The following is a 5,000-nucleotide window of genomic DNA, read 5'->3' on the forward strand; positions in this document are numbered from 1 at the left end:
CCTGAATCTATAGATACCTATATACATCTGTACCTACACTTCTGTTCTTCCAAACATTATTTTAACTAACATGGATTTTGATTTTGATTTTAAACTCAAATTAATTGCAAATCCATAACTTGGTAACTACTTGAACGCAAGGATCGTTGAGTTGTGACTGCTAAAAAGTATAATAACCTAGACATTCACCAGAAAAGGGAATATAAATGACCTTAAAAGCAGCTATTTAAAATATTTGATACTAGGGTTACGTTACGAATGAGACAATCACATTCAAAATCAAATTCATATCTGATCGAATCATTGATCATTCATGTAGAGGTGCCTATCGTAAGGTGTAACGCAGAAAAAAATAACCTTCACGTTGAACAATATTGCCATTTCCCTGCCACCTGGTACAAGCCAATTCACACATGAACGGAAACCTTAGGAATCCTCCTTTCTGCACATTACAGTAACTTTTTGTACCCGGTGGCAACAAACTTTCCACATTAAAAATTGCGCAAAGCACTCACCTGTTTCGCAGCTCTTTTCCCACGAAATAAAATTTTCCAGGAGCAAATTTTCCGAGGATGCTGGTTGGATTGGACTTTCAAACGATTTACACAACATAGACGTTCTCTAACAATACATTCCACTAGAAACTGGCGTTAAAACTAGCCTTGATCGCTCTAAAAAGAACGGAAACCAACAAGCTACCGATTCTCAAACGGCAGCCATTTTTCTGTTCTTCTCAGGAGTGCTTTTTTCACGAGAGCCAATGATAGTCCCGGAAACGCGTCATGTGACATATCGCGCGACTCATGCGCAGACATTTTTCGCCAGTGAAAGCACATCCGACAATGTTGCACCGGCGCGAGCGCACTACATGCCACGTGTCCACACAAATACATGCGAACAAGAAATCAACATGGCGTCGGAGATGGAAAACGTCCCAGAGTCCTTTGTATTCTCATCTAAAGACCCAACATGTTGTGACTTGTTGCGAGCGTTTGCACACATCGGCTAACATCGCGCAACAAGAGACAACACTGTTGGGCCCAACAATGTTGCGTGTTGTTGCGAGCGTTTGCACGGGCCTTTAAGATCACATACAATTGAATGAGTGAAATGGTTGCAATTACTTGTTTTTTGAAAAAGAATACGAGTATTTATCCGAGAGCGAGCTTAACAGACATCAAAATATACTCTTTAAGGGTATTAAAGTGGGCGGTAGTAATTGGTGTCACCTGTTTTCCTTTGCTATATATACTTTCTCTTATATCGCCATTTCGTGACAAAAATGAATATTTGATTCAGGAGAGTTAGAGTTATTCCTAAAATTATTCCTTTAATGGGAATTAAATTGCTCTAGAGGTTTCAGCAGTAGCTTCTATTTGGTTATCGTGCCAAGGCCCCGCCGGCTAAGAGATGCGAAAAGAGCTATGGGGACGAGAATGTTAATTGCCCTTTTAGACTACAGTTTTACATTTCTTTTTTCCTTCACTTATACTACTCACCAAAACAAGAAACAAATCAGCAAAATAAAGACATTCCTTGATTGACTCTCAGCATGGGTATGTTCTTAATATGTTCTTGAAGATCTCGGTCATTCTTATAAAAAAAAGAGTTCCGATTCGTTCGACAAGTCTGAGCGTGGGAGCCTCACTTAAAATGTTGCCCTGTTTATTCAAGTTACAATCCATCTCCATCCACGTCACCCTCTACGACGGGAGACAAAATCTTTTCAATACAGAAAAGTAGTCTTTGGTAAAAAAACTGTACCATCAGTCTTTGGTTATCTCAGTTTTATTTTGGAGACATTTTTACCCTTTCACAGTTACACTGAAAATAGTGACATTCACCTTCAAACTAAGGTCATTCGTGAAGCACACTCCGAATTCAGTTCAGTTATAAAACAGTCATCACCTTCTTGTACTCAGATTATTCCCAAAACTAAGGCGATGTACACATGACTTCCTCAAGAATATTTACTTCCTTGAGCTTCTGATACAAGTTGTCATTAGCTTACGGCATTAGAGGGAATTTACAAAAATAGAACTGAAACACCCGCGGCGACTACTCTTTTGCTTGGACGTCTTTTAAATAGCGTCTCGGCCAAAAATCAACGATTGCTTCATCACTTTTCATTTGCCATCGAAATTGAAATCTTTTAGGAATTAAGTAGAACTTCATTTTTAAGAAGGGCTTGATTTCCCTTAAATCTTAGGGTGTGCGTTGAATTACAAACTTGGCAAACCTTTTTCAGCTTTTGTTTCAGAGGAAATGATCATGGATGGTTTGGAAAAATTTATGCAAAGAGGAATAAGTTAAAATAACAGATACATCGCCATTTGTTATAAATATAGAACTATTACAACTATTAGAACTTTCATTTACTCATGTTGTCGCAAAATATTTGGCTCTCTTACCTACAGTGTACTTTACCCTTTTTGAAGGGGGCATCTTGGGTTATTTGCAGGGCAGGTTCCTTCTCCAATGTTTTCGCAAGGTCAGCGTGTGTAGCCAGTTGAAACGTTCAGATTCCATAAACCACCAAGCAACGATCATTTGGTGAGATGGAAGCTGATTCTTCTGCATAAATCGCTTCTCAGGAGCGATGAGAGAGAGTCAGCTTTTTGCTTCGCGTATTTCTTAAAAGTTTATGCCCGTCCTGACATGTGACGTTGCAAGTCAGTGCGACGTTCACAGCGCATATTAGGGAACTTAAGCAAGGACGACGAGGACCGCTACGAGACTCGTCGTCTAAAAATATTATTTCCTGTTATTGTAATAAATTTACGATTCCTCCAACTCGCTCGGCGTGGAAAGTGTGAGTCCACATTCCAAGAAAAAAAATGGTGAGAACGTTGTGGATATTTAGAGAGAAAATTAAAAAGTCATCGTAAGGTGCTCTCGTCTTCTACATGACCACAAATTTGATCATTTCACGTCGTTGAAGACGGTGTGGTACTATGCGAGCAGAGTCTCTTTCGATCTTCCTAGATAAGTCGGGAAGAGGAAAGTAGACTCTGCCAGCCGGCTCGACTTTCTTTGATTTGCCACTCATCCAAAGAAATGGATGAGTCAGTCCAGTTTCGACTTGTGAAACCTGCTTTTTTAATTTGTGCGCATGATCAATCGCCACGGGTCATCAATATTTTTTAAATTTACAACAGCGTGACAATTTTTAATTGTCTAAATTCCTATGAGTATTTCCTCCGTATGTCCGTTACAGAAACTAGTTTGCCAGAAATTGAGAAACCTATTAATTTTTTCAGTACAAACATTTCTTTGCCGTCGTCAGCAAAACAACAACGTGAAATAGTCAAATTTTAGGTTTTAAGAAAAACGTCAGCACTTGACGCTAAAGTTTCATTTTCTCCCCTAAATTAAGCGCCGTTCCGACCAATGTCATTTTTGAGGAACTACCACACCCTTGTCATATAAGAAGGGTTGACATGTTTACAAAGTGATTACAATGACCCGAATTTATATTTTGAGATGACTTTCTCGGTGCCGTCGCCATCGTCGTTGCTTAAGTTCCCTATTAAGGTTCTATTATCGAAATCACAGCAGCTGGTTGTCAACAGTTTTTGCGTTATATCCGTTACGGATGTACCGTGAAATGTGGTGAACCACGCGTGATTTTTGAAAAAATTACCGTGATTGCTTGTCATTTAATTGAATTCTGATTGGTTGGTCATCTGGAAATTGTTTTCATTGATAGATAGTCCTCAAATCCCCCCCCCCCCAAAAAAAAAAATGCGTATGCGTTGTTTTCGATTTCTCTTGGAAGATCTTCATGTCCCTTGAGAAATTGCAAACAGCGATTTAGCAAAATTTGGGTGGGTAAAACAGATGTATTATGGGATTTGAGAAAGTAGAGAATAAAAGAGACAGTAACGAACATTATAAAACCTTCAAGGGTTACTGATACTCTATATTTGCTTGTGTGTTTTTCTTTGTGTGGCTATGGAAGGGTTTGTATCATGAACGTTCGATTCCAAAATAGAATCCCTTTAGGTCATCAAAAGAAAGACAGTGACACAAGTTCCTTCCTTTTTCAGTTATTGTAACAGGGCATCAATAGCCCATAAAAGTCATACGTAATAGCTCAGAAAGCGCTCTAACCCGTTCCCTGGAAAATAAAATTAATTGCTGATACATATCAAACATACAATCAGCGTTCAGGATTTATTGAAACGGGGAAAGCTTTATTAGGATTATTTTGAGTACCCTGCGAGCTGGCCGGGTTAGTTTATTTGGTTTACTGCAGACCAATGAATTCTCAATGACGACAACGTTTTCTCTGTTGTGGTTTCTTTGATTACACGGCGAACAATGAACGTTACTGTCCGCATAAACAAAGAACAGACTGATTGAGAAAATCCTGAACCCTCCCACTCTTTTTTTCTCCAGGATGTCGTCTTTTGGTATATTTAAAATGCATACAAAGACACTACAAAGGCTGAATGATGTTAGTAAGTATTAAGAATTGCAGAAAGGTGGAAATGCAGCGTGATGAAGTTATTTTGCTTTTTCTTTTTATTTCACAGAAAGTGTCTCGGCGAAAAAAGGCATTAAAATCAAGTACAATATTGTACTGAAGTCTGCGTATATCCGCGACTGACGGATAGCGGATAGTGGTGATAGCGAAGAGCTTGAAAAGGAAGAGGAAAAGGACGTTAATGACAAAGAGGCTGCCTTGGTGGTCAACTCAGCTCTAAGAGCTAATGAGGTGTTTAGACAGAAAATCGTTCCGCAGAATTTCCGCCTAGGCAGCATCTAAGAGACCAAGATAGCAACAACAACAACAACAACAACAACAACCAGAAAACGTGTCAGAGCGTCTTGCCTCGCAAGACGCACCGCATTGAACATTTCGCGCTTTTCCGCAATGCTAAAACTCGGTAACATTAGCGCTAAACAAGAGACTATCAGGTGCGCTAACTCATTATCAGAGATTAAGAGAATTTGATCAAGGAAACTTGAGATTCCGCCAAGAAATTCTACTGGTA

The sequence above is a fragment of the Montipora foliosa genome, chromosome 12 (genome assembly GCF_036669935.1).
Source record: "Montipora foliosa isolate CH-2021 chromosome 12, ASM3666993v2, whole genome shotgun sequence".
In the NCBI taxonomy this organism is placed as follows: Eukaryota; Metazoa; Cnidaria; class Anthozoa; order Scleractinia; family Acroporidae; genus Montipora; species Montipora foliosa.